We start from the raw sequence: 12638 nt of genomic DNA, 5'->3' as shown, positions 1-12638 counted from the left end.
GTTCAGAGGGGTGACTGTTTGGCTGAGTCTCCTATTTTCCTTGATGTTTTATCATCCTGGGTTATGTTTCCTTCAAAGCTTACAGAAAGCATTTGCTATAACAGATGTGTGTATGTGAATGAGCTTAGCCCAGAGATTTGGAAATGACCACACAGAGGTCTCTTACAGGTAGAGATAACTGAATTAGCATCCTTCTGAATAAACCCTTCTATTTTTCTAAAATGCTGTGAGTTAGAAATGGTGCGGAGAGCAGATAAGAAGCAAAATAAATGCTGTTTGCCTGCATCTCTGCACTGCAGATGTACGCTAAAGCAGGACTATTTTCTAGCAGGTAGGATTGAAGTGTGTCTTGCCCAGGGAGGCGAGAAGGGAAGGAAAGATAATGATTTCATCTTCTGAATGTTGTTGCTAAGGAAGAGCTATATCTTGCCATATGTCCTGCATCCCAAAAACCAGCTTCAGCCCCTGTGAGTACCTCGGTCCCTGGCTTGGGTTACTCTTCGAAGCCTTTGTGCCCTCTGGAGCGGCATTTCCCTTGTGCACACCACCGTATGCGTGGGTCTCCTACACGTTTCCTATCAGACTGATGAATTCTTGGTGTTTTCACCTAAGCTTCACAATGGGAAGAAGTAAAAGACACTCTGGGTGCATTTGCCCCATGCGTCACCACGTGAGGCTTGCCGCAGCTAGTATTTGCATCCCAGCAAGGCATTAGCTGGGATCAGCAGTCTCTGGTGCTCGGAGCTGCATGTGGCAAATGGAAATCTCCATTCTGGACCTGACACATGAGAGACAAAACAGTTGCATAGGAGAAAGAAAATCCCCTACCAAGTTCCCACTCTCCGCATCAGAAACTGATGGAAGGTGAAATTCTGGATGTCCTGGCACCAGAAGAGTTGTCCGTCCTGACCTCCACAGGGCTCACATTCAACCACGGAGGTGAAGAGGTCTGTGGAAAAGCCAGACTTGGACCCCTGTTTCTATGACCAAGAGACTATTTTTCCTTCCCTATTGCAAAGTAAACATGTCTGAGTAGCAGCCACCAAAAAAACAGCAGGAGCATAAAGCACTGAAATCTTTGCCAGTATTGTCTTTCCAAAATATGTAAAGAAAGATTTTTTTCATTCTTTTTTAAATGTGAAAGCATACACACTATACTATTACAGTGCAATGGACTGAAAATAAAATTATAAGCATGATCTGGCATATCATACCACGTCTAGTGAAAAAACTCCACACAGACCTTTGAAATTTTTTGGTAAGTTTTTATTTTGCTTTTTTAAAAGTCACGTAATTTGGACAAAGCACAGTTGTGATAATAGGGAGCGTGCTGGGTCTTTCTACATTCCACGGCTGTAATAATGAAGCCATTAAATTACTAGGTCAGAGGCCCCAATTCGCAAAGAAATAATACCAGTTTATTATTTCTAATCTTATTAAGTTAGAAAATTGTCTCGAGATGTAACATCAACCTGTAATGGCTGAAGTATTGATTATATTAACCCAATGCTCATGGATAATTCAAAGAGCCTGATTTCATCTAATTTCTGTAATTTTTAAAACAGTTCAGCCCAATTTCTTTATGGCAAACTAATCCAGAATTATTTCTATAAATAATGAAAATGTATTATAGGATTTGCTAGGAGTAAGCCAATAAAACATTTGTGTGATGGCTAGCAGAGTGGGGTTTTAATCCCTTTCTTCTTTATCTTTCTTGAATCATCAGTCTTCTTTTTTTTTTCTTTTTTTCTCCTTTTTTAATCTGCCATTGTCTCTTTTGGAAATATATACCCGCATATTTCAGAAATATCCATGGACTTGCTTTGTTCACCTTCTAACTGAAATTGATGGGTCCTTTGAAGATTTTACCTAGATAAATATAACAAACAATATCATTCCAGTTCTGCCAAATTTGAATCTTCCCCAGTTTTGTACAATAGCGACACTAGCAAGGGAGAGGGTGTAAAATTCCAGAAACTCCAATGTCATTTGGTTTCTGGAGCAAATTTTTGAATTATTTTAATTTGCTCTGAAGTTTTTAAGAAATATCTAGTAGTGTATGTGTGTGCACAAGTGATGCACATACACTTATACTTGCAAGCACACCTGGATGTGGTCCAAGGTCCATTAAGCTCAATGGGAATGTTTCCATTACTTCATTGAGCTTCGGATCAAGCCCTAAAGGGGCTGGTTGATTTTAAATACACATTTTCTAAGGTTGTTTCTGATCTTCCCCACTGACCTCGCTCTGCACCACTTCCCCAGTTTTCATCCAGAAACCCCAGCTTGAGAAAAGCTGTGTTTGGGGATTTTTCTGTGCCTCCTTTTCTGCCTCCATCCCTGCGGCTTTCCTATCAAAGCACTACATGCATTAAGAAAATTAATGTGACTTAAGTTACTGAACCAACCTGAAGGCTAGTTCACTCAAAAATATTTCCTATAAGGATATTTATTAGCTCAGAAGACATGTGTGGGCAGAGCATGTTATTTAGTGACCTGTAATGCCCAAATAATGATCACAATAAATCAGTACTCATTACTATGTAAGGGAGGTCTGGATCGAGTGACTCAATAGGTAATGAGGTCTAATTTAGTGCCATGGTATTATTTTACAGAGTATTTGGGGCAGGGGGCGGGGGGAGGGAAGCAGGGGCTGAAGCGGGTCTAATTACCTTAGATTTCTCATATGGTGATGAGCCTCTAACTTTGGCCAGTTGCTTTGGTGGAGTGTTAGAGGTCAGGCCTTTAATTGCTATTGGCTGCATTTGGCTACATTAAGTGAATAAATTTTTAAGGTCTGGACCTCTAACACTGGGTTGAATGGAGCAAGACTGGGGCTAAAATCAATATAATGGGATATAGGGAGGGGAAGAAGAGCACTGAGGTAGAAGGTAAAGAATTGAAGTCCTTTCTTGTGAATGGGTGAGGGGTGGATTTTGGGGACAGCCAGGATGGTGCTGTGACTTGCAGGCAGCAAAACCCAGGAACTCAGAGGGACAAGCCCAGCCCATAGCACCCAGGCTAAAAGGCCCCAATACCTCGGCTTTCAGCCTTTACTTTGTGCTGAGACCCCAGAGGCATTACTCCTGCTCTCCTGCTTCCTGCTGCTGGGGTGGCACTATTCCCCCTGGCACCGGTGGGCATCCCTCAGTCAGCCACAGGGAAGAAAAGATGTGCTGCAGGTGACACAGAAGGGGGGACCCCAAGGTCCCCCTTTTCATCCCCACCAGCTGTTGAGGCAGCCTGGGGGCACCAGACCCCAGAGGCAGGCTCCGTTATAATGCACATGTTCATCCCAGGAGCAAGCTAGTCCTCACATAAGTACATCTTCTGCAGTGCGTTTGCTCCCTGCCTCCAAGATTTTAAGCCACATCTGGAGGTTAGCTGCATGTCAACTCTTAAAATTAGTAGTGGGCATGAGGTGCTGAGCTTGCCATTGCCAGGGTCCCTAGGTGAAAGTCTCCAGAGCTGAAATCCCTTAAAAGTTAGTTACTCCATCTTCTGGATTGATGTGACTTGAGTGATTCCTGTTCTGGGAATTCACAATCTGGAAGCAAAGCTGAACTCTCCCAAGTTGTGAGTCTTTGAATTTCGGGGATACATGGGGCTTCCAGTGGCACATGGGGATCCAGACCCCAGGAGCCAGCCGCTGGGCTCAGCCTATCTCCTCGGTATAACAGTTCAGGAAAAGAATGGTATATTCTTTAGCATGGATGGAGCCAAATTGTCATCCACAGAAATGCATACTCCTTCTGGTGGAAAAGAGACTGTGCCAGCTCATCTCCAAGCCTCTGCTTATACCTGTTATGTCTGGATGTTAGGAACTGATGAGGCTCATGGGAGACATCAGTAGAAATCCTGCCTGGAAGATTCAAGTGGAAACTAAAACTTTTCTACACTCTAATACCCAAAGGAGCAAAGAAAAATTTTCAAAAATTATTCTACATCCCAGCTTTCCCCCCTTTTCCCTCATCTTTCTCTCTCCAGCCAGACAGAGTGAGAAGTGGGGAATCGCTCAGTAACTTCAGTCCCACTCTGCTTCAAGATCGAGCCTCATTAGATGACTTCGAACAGATGCAACAGAAAATCCCTATTACAGGAGTGTGGAAAGGGCCGTGAAAATTAAAAGAAGAGAAAAGAAGCAAGAGACAAATGAAAGTCCTGAAAGTAACGTGGTGTGTGAAAAAGCTAGGGAGAGTAAACAGCAAGAGCTATGTAGCAGCAACCAATGTGTGCAGAACAATATCATGTTTCTGCATATTTCAGAGCAGGAATGAGCCATTCCTCTGCAGTGGGCTTCATTTTAGATGGGAAGGAAAGCAGACAGAGACTACGCTGTCTGTCCATGAGCTCTCCTACTGCCTGCTGTGGCTACTGCGCAGGTTAACACTGTGTGCTGCGCAAGGCAGGCTCCAACCAACGTGCTCTTCAAGCCTTGTCCAAGGAACATCACTACAGCTATTTTTAAATCCCCAAAGAAGGGCTTGCTACTTAGCAACTGTCCTCTGATTTCCTAAGAAAATGAGATCTGTGCAATGATGCACAATATCAGAGCATCCATGTGTCAGCGCCTTCTCTCTGCTCTCCCTCCATGAACTTAGCAACTGATTTTAACTAAATTCGACAGAGCAGTAGGGGTCTCAAAGATGCGAAATTCTGCAAATTTCATTAAATAGTCAGCCATGGAGAGGAGACAGATCCCAGTGGTTCCCATGCCGGCAGAAAGGCTGCCAAGTGAGTTCGACCACGCAAACTCACAGGTACTAGACATGAGCGAATCCACAAGGAGAGCACTATTATGAATTCCCCAACCATAGCTAGATAAAAGCCTCATAGCTTGTTAGACAGCAAAGACTCCAAACACAAAATGCAGAGCCACTGGAAACCAGGTTTCATGGATCTTACTATGTGGAGTTTTAGCACTTTATTTTCACATGTATAATCCAAAGGGACTTTACAAAGTAAATGAAAAAATCCTGGAGAGGTTGAGGCACTGAGCAGACTCCAGAGCTGCAGATAATATACACAGGATTTTTATTCTAGCTCCCTTTCCATTCCCTTCCTTGGCCTTCAAGTCCTCCCTCTGCTCTTTTGCAGGTTATCTGAGTACTGATAATTCTCAGAGGTTGCAGGTTATAGGGAGGCCATGTGTCTGATAATGCAGTATTATTTTTGGCTTGCTCTCCTTCATGTTTTTGTTTCTGAATAAAAAGGGGCTCCTTTGTTCTAGGTGCAGGTACAGGCTGAAGTGAAATACCCGAAGGTCTGGATGTCTCTTTGACGTGTCCAGTCAGCACCGATTTCTTACTGTCTGGAGGCCTTTGACACAGCAATCCATTATTTCTTGGTTTAATTCTTTATGCACGGCTTTTCATATTGATTACCTAACATCATTAGTTTTGGTCATTCCATACAAGAGACAATGGAAAGATCAATTTTAACCATATGAGCTAAAGGAACTTGCTCTTAAAGCATCCAGGGACTGGAATCATTTATCTTCTGCTCTCTGAATCATAAATCTTTTACAAGTGCAGCATTAGATTCATTGTTTGCTACAGCCGCATGTGATGTAGATGGGGATCATTGTAAAAGTGTCCTACATTGCAGTGTGAGGCTGTATCCATAAAGCATATTAATGTACAATATTGTCATGGAAATTGTCATGAGCTGCTGCAGAGAGCATGGTTTTCACAAGAGCTGTGCAAATCATCAATTGTTTTTAATTTGGTGGCTGAACTGGAAAGAGAGAATTTGTTTCTTTTAGACCTAGAAAGGAAAATATTTCCTTCCTCAACTCATCAAAAAATGTTTTGCACCCAAGAAAATATTTTTTTCAGGCTTTTTTTAGTAAAAGCAAAGGGAATTTGGAAAGGAGCTTCATGAAGAGATTTCAGTGACATCTGCAGAATTGGGCAGAAAATGGGAGGTAGTCCATTCACATGCAGTAACTATGCAAATAACTGTGGATAAGGCTCTCACGCAAAATATAGGAATATACTGTTCAGGCCCACGTCTGCCTGTTTACAACCTAGGAAAGAAGGGCAAATGCTGAGCTACAGGGTCTTTCTTAATTACATCCATAAAAGCTGTACTGCTTTTCAAGATAATTTATACAAATAGAAGAGGAAGGTTTTGAGCCATGGCTTCTCATATGCTAAGTCCCTACCGCTGGGGACAGATGGAGGGAGTGGAAAGAAAAGATACCTCTGAACTTCTGCTCAGAGCCTGTACTGAAGCTTTCCAAGTGTACTTTAAAACAAACCATTTATCATTCTTGTGTAACAAACCAGCAGTGTCCAAACTCTCACAGTTACTGCAGCAAGAGAGGAGTGGGACAAGCCATTGTTGGAAAGGTCAAGCCTTGATGACCTGAGTTAATGGAGCTCTTCCATGGCATCGTTACTGTGGTTAGGGCTTGTCACTGGGAGGGGACACGATCAAAACCAATGGGCCAAATTAATAAAGGGATATTTCTGCACTGGCTACTTCTGACCAAGATCAATAGAGCTGCACAAAAACAAGAAGAAAGGTATTTTTTATTGGTTTTGACCTAAGAAACAGTCATATGGACATCTATGTACATGCATAAGGGTTCTGACCTCTCCAAGGCATCTGATCCAGTTTTCCAGTCTAAAGAGATGTGAGTCAGGTTGCTTCAGATTAGCATACAAATTTGTCCTTTTGGATAGTTTGCCAAACAAATGGATGAGCTGGAACTTTAGGGATATTTCATATTGAAGTTTTGTTAATAATAAAAGTGACAGAAGAATCTAAAAAGTACTATTTTTTTTTACATCTCATTGGAAAGGAGCTGTTCATTAAAAAAAAAAAAAATTAACATTTTCAAACAAGAGTTTGATTCCTTCCCCAAGAGCTGCAAGATTTTTTTATCCTTTCCCAAACTTTAACTGTTCTGCTTGGAGCCTCTTGGGAATTTGCTGTCACAGATCTCCGGACTGTAAAGTGCTGAGGAATATAACAGAAGAATAACAGGACTGATCTCCTTCAAAGGCCTCCAAAGTCATAGTGTGTCTCCTTTGTTACAGAGACGTAATGTCATGTTAATAGTTCCACCACTCTCACAAAAGTCTTGTTAGTAATATAGAGAGTTTAGATATTCTGGCCAATGTTCAGCTGGTGGTATTCAATGGAGCTGCAAATTCTCTTCAGGAGACCTATGCTGAGTCACAAAAATTGAAGACTTAGGAGGCAATGAGAACACAGCGTGGATAAAGTGGTGATTAAAAAACAAAACAGGAAAGCGTCGAAACTTTTCCTTTATCTTGGACTATGATACTTAAGAATGTAACTTCAGACTTGCCCCCAGCTGAATGTATTTTCATTTCTTTCTTTCAACTCTCCCAAGACAGTGACAGATAGATAGGTAAGTGCAATGCTGAGAAAAAAGACAATGAAAATTAAGGGCTGCAATCATCCAAGCAAGCCTCCTGCTCAAGACAGTGGGTACTATGGAAGAGCCACACATGCCATAGTTGCATGGGGTGAACTAAGGGAGGAGCCAGAAGAGGGTGTATAATGTGGCGTTACATGATCAGCAGTATCACCCGTGTGTCTGTGAGCAGCCAGAAGGGCCCTCTACAGCAACGGCTTGCAGCGAAGGGTTTTGCCTGGGAAATGCTGCTCTTTGCTCTCAGGAAGCTCAGCCTTCTTTGTAGAGCCAATAGCAGCAGTAGACAATATCTTATTCATCCCCAATAGCAATGTGATTACAAGATGGAAGTTTGGTGTAAAGAAGCAAGTACATGAAGGGCAGACCCTGTGCAACCTACACCTGGAGCAGATAATAAACTATCTGGCTCTGAGGGAGAACATTTTATTCCAGCATGGCTCAAGATGATGTATGAAACCACCAAAGATTACAGTCGATGATGTCTTGATTTGATGTTTATGGTTAACCCTAACATTGCTTTTGTTTATAGACACTATTTCTAGAGTAATCTTATCTTGTATGGCTTTTATGGAAACAAAAATTATCAGGCTACAGCTTTTATAGTACAGAGGATGACATGGATTTGATTTACACTTCATTACAAACCAGTCCTACAAACATCGCTCAGGTGTGTAGTTCTTAGTTTCCTGGTGAAATTCACAAAGGAAATGAGACATTTTTGAGCTTGTGTGTATGACTGGATAATCTGTGTCAGACTCACCTAGCACCTCTGGTGTTTGCACATCCTTAGGCATCAGAACCTTTTGCTTGGAAAACTCCCTCCAGGAACAGGTTGGTTCCTCTCTGTTAAGTTACCCCTTAACTCTCACATATCAAGGTGCTGACCTTACAACCTCTCCTTAAAAATGGAAATAGTGATACTATTTTTCACCCTTGAGCACCTCACATGCTGTTGCAGTGGGGCCTGAAAGTACAATGACTGAGACAGATTAACCAGAGCCATACCACCAAAGGGGTATGACAGAGGGCACCAAATGGAGTATATTCTGCATAGTGCCATGGTGTTAGACCCCCCCAAGTCCAAGGGTTTTTCCAGGTACAGACCTACATACCCCACCCCGGTGAAGTCATGAGAAGCGCAATATAGCCGTAAGGAGTAATTAGCTTTAGATCCTGATGTGTAGATGGGAAGATTTTGAGGTGAGCTTTGGGCCTCGCAGAGTCCAAAGGATTTCCAGGGAAGTCCATTCCCAAATTAGCCCATCTATTTAACTGTCAACACTTTTGAAGAAGCATCAAGAAAACCCGTGTGAAATCATAATACTGACCTGAAGTCAGGCCTACAGCAACAGTAAAGTCCATAAGGGAAAAAAATAATACTTTTTCCTTTCAAGGAAAATCATTGATTTCCATGTATCTGTTCAAAGCAAGGAAAAAAATAAGACAGAAAATCTGTATTTTACAAAGAAATTTTGCCAACTTCTTAGCAAAAACAGCTTTCCAGAATGAAATGGCAGTTTCCCTGCTGTGAAAAAAACCCTTTTGGTTTTCCACAAGCATTTTAAAGAGAAAAGTTGAAATTATTGTTTAGATTTTTTTTTTAAATGAAAAACTGTAAAGCTTATATTTTCCATCTGCTTTACCAGAGGTGAGAATTTGTAGCTACACACATCTTCTGTGGCTACTCAAGGAGTCAGATGGAGATCATTTGGCTGCCTTGCTTTACTGTTGATGCTGCTCCCATCTCTAAAGCGGTTCTGGCAGCTGCCAGTGCAAGGGCAACAACCATCTGTTAGCACTGTTTGCTGCTGGGTGGTACCGCAGCATCAGCTCTCGCTGTGCAGCACTGTCAGCCTTTCCCTGTTCTCGAGAGGGGATATTGCCACGTTGCTGCACATCAGCCCCAAGCCCAGCTGGCCAGTGTGCACACGTAGCATCTGCTCTAGGCATGCTACCGTCATTCGTTGGGGGCCACCTCCAAGGGGTCCATTTGGGAAATCCAGACCTCTTGGATACAGACCAGAACCAGCCCAACACCTTATTAATGGTGTGTCATATTTGCATTGCAGCAATATGAGATGATCGCGGAAGAAGTAGCTCTCAACACCAAAGCGCAGGCAGAGGGATGAGGTGCTCGAGGTGCCAGGAGCTCCTTCTGCCTGGAGCAGCAGGTGGGATGTCCTACCAGCAACCCTGTCATCGTTGCTGGATGCTACTGGCCCTGCAGGGAAAACAGCTTTGTGGAGGGCTCGCCGGAAACTTCTAGTCCTGACTGGACCTGAAGCATCACCAGCCAACAAAAGTGAAGCACCAGAGCTGAACTTTATACTGTACCGTGTTGCATAGCTGTTAAACCCCTTCACTATGACCTGGAGGCTCAGAAATTGTTACTAATCCTCTTTACTGTTTCACATATCTAGAAAGCTGCCCTGTCTTCACAGTATCTGGCATTTGCTGTGCCTGCTAGGACTCGACATCTCTGGAGTTACCATGAGGCTGGGGAAGTGCAGGGTCTGGATGCTCATAGGAGCCCGGACACACTCCAATAAGCTGATGGAAACAACCCACCCTGGGAGCAGCCCCACGGTAAAATGTCAGTACCGCATCTCTGAAAGTCAGGATGTTATCTGAAGGGAACCACTTGAATTCTTCCAAAGCTAATGCTACCCAGTGTGAAGGTTCCATCACTCCTGATGTATGGCCCTTGAACTCACCTCCGTGAGGTGGACAAGGCAGGCGTATATTTAAGCCCAGCTGACCCCCATGCTTCTGTTTGGGTGCTGGCGGATGGTTGGGGCAGAGAAAGACAGGAGAGGTTCACTTTCAGAGTTGCTTGAGTATTCATAAAGTTGTGATCAAGGAGGAAAATAATCCTCTAGCAAGTAATCCTGGAATTAACTGAAGAAAATTTCAGGTCTGATTATGAAAAGCACAGGAGGTGACTGTTTCTGGTTGCTGTTAGCATGCAGCAAATTGGGGTATTGTAGTTTTATCTGTTACCAGAAAAGCCCTCTACTTTGAAAAAAAAAAAAAAAAAAAAGTAGGAGCCCCACCGTCTCATTTTTAACAAGGACCAGCTGAAAAATGAAGGCAAGCAGCACACAGACCATCTTATGTCTGCCAATTCATTTCCTGGCCCTGAAAGCTAAAAAAAAAGAAAAAAAAGAAAAAAAAAGAGAAAAAAATCCTCTTGTTTCCTCTCATGCAGGCCAAACATGGCAAAGCACCAGGGGAATTCTGAATGGAATCAATTGCACTTGTTACTAACTGAGTTTTCTTTTATTCTTATATTACCAAGGCCTGGATATTCAGCTGCAAGCAATTATAATGAAGAGTTACTGAGTAATGGTTTCCAGATTGCTCCATGATGGGGCATTAATTGAAAGGGACAATTTAAGAGCTTAGGCCATGTAAATGCATTTCTTATTCTGTCAGATCGAGAAATTTCTGCGTACAAGAGGCTGAAATGCTCAGAACTGATAAAGACTTAATAGTAGCCACTTAAGTGAACATTTGGAAAAGGGATTTTACATTTAAGGGATCAAGAATAATTAAAATAAAGTAGAGAGTCAGGGTTTTGTTAGGAGTCAGAATGTGAATGTTAGCAGGAGCCTGATAATTCTTGGAGTTACACCAAATTTGTGCGAGGGAAGATGGCAAGAGCTTTTGGCTCCTTATCTCGCTGCCTGATCTCACTTTAGTCCTTGACTCTCCTGAGTGAAAGGTCCTATTGAGTCCCAAAGAATCAAAAGCAAAATTCCCTGTAAATTTAGCAGGAGGAGTTTAGAAGGATAACATTGCATTGCTGGACACCTGCCCTTTTCTAAATGCCAGTTAAGAGAAAGTACTTCCATACTGGGGAGCTGATTCCTAATATAACAATAGGCTTCAAGAGTAACAGTGGATAAATGAGATTTTTAATTCTGCTATAGCCAAGCAAACACAAATGAAAAATATCCCTTGGAATTCACTACTAAAATCTGGGGTTGTTTGTTGCAGTGAAGGAATGAAGCCCTGGAATTTGCAAGCTGTCCAAGCAATACTATTTTCAGTATGATACAACTGATGTTTTGCAGGTTTTATATAAATATTTCTCTGCACTTAACTATGAAATCAAACATTTCTTTTTTTCTTCAACTGATATTTTATAACCTTCGTAATTGCTACAGATAATACAAATGAAAAATATATTTTACCCTAGATTAGTGAGTCTTCCTAGTTTTTTCATGAATTCATATTAAACAAAAAAATACTACTAATCAAGAGAAATGTTTCCCTTCCTAAAACATTGAGTCACTTACAGGAATAATTCTGGGAAGAAGGAGGGGGAAGGGAGTTTATGTCTCAGGCTTCTGCCATTATCTAGCTTGAACAGATGGAAGCTCAGCCACTTGTGATTAAATCACTGGAATGAAAACGGACATCACTGAAATGGTGGTCAGTCATTTGCTCAAACCTACGTGAAGAGCAGCCCCCCCCGAAGCAAGCCACAGCCTGCCAGAGAGCTATTACTAAGATGCCTGGGGTTGAAAATATAAACACCTTCAGAGTGGGTGGTCAGCTTGGGTCAGGCTTAGGGTTGATTCACAGGCACTAAATTAATCTGTAAAAAGGGATGTTACTAGACTGCAGTCTGGGAAGGAGGGAAGCATGGTGTGTGCCAGTTATTGGGCTCTTACAAATGAGCAGGCCAGGCAAGAGTCTGTGTTTCACCATCTGACGCAAAAGCAAACTGAAAATGAGTGGAGAAGTGAAATACTGGTCCTGCTCAACCGCATGGCAAAATCCTCCATGCTTCCCTGGAGCACCTCCTCCCTGAGCCCTCTTCCCCTCCACTGCCCCATGCCACCCCTTGCCTTCCCCTCCCAGTTGCAGCGAGAGAAATGGCTCAGGATGGGCAGGGAAATCCCACCAACCTGCGGGTACCTGCAGAGACCATGGCCAGCCACGTGGGACCCTGGGGGGCCAGCACCATCCCTCCCCCCTGCAGTCCTAGGACCTCGGTCATGCAGCTGGTGGTTGCCAGCCGGTTGCTCTTCTCAGATGACCCTCAGGATGTAATACAAAATTGGATTGAGGTAGCATCCAATCCACCTTTGGACCTGGCATGGTAAAGAGCTAGGAGGATCCTCCAGAAGAAAAGCCTTGCAAGTGAAGCAAAGCAGGGGCCAGGACTGGCTGCAGGTACAGCCAAAACAGGAGATACCCAATAAAATGGCCTCGGTTT

Source organism: Haliaeetus albicilla, chromosome 2 (assembly GCF_947461875.1).
Source record: "Haliaeetus albicilla chromosome 2, bHalAlb1.1, whole genome shotgun sequence".
Taxonomy (NCBI): Eukaryota; Metazoa; Chordata; class Aves; order Accipitriformes; family Accipitridae; genus Haliaeetus; species Haliaeetus albicilla.
This window is presented reverse-complemented; position numbering follows the sequence as displayed.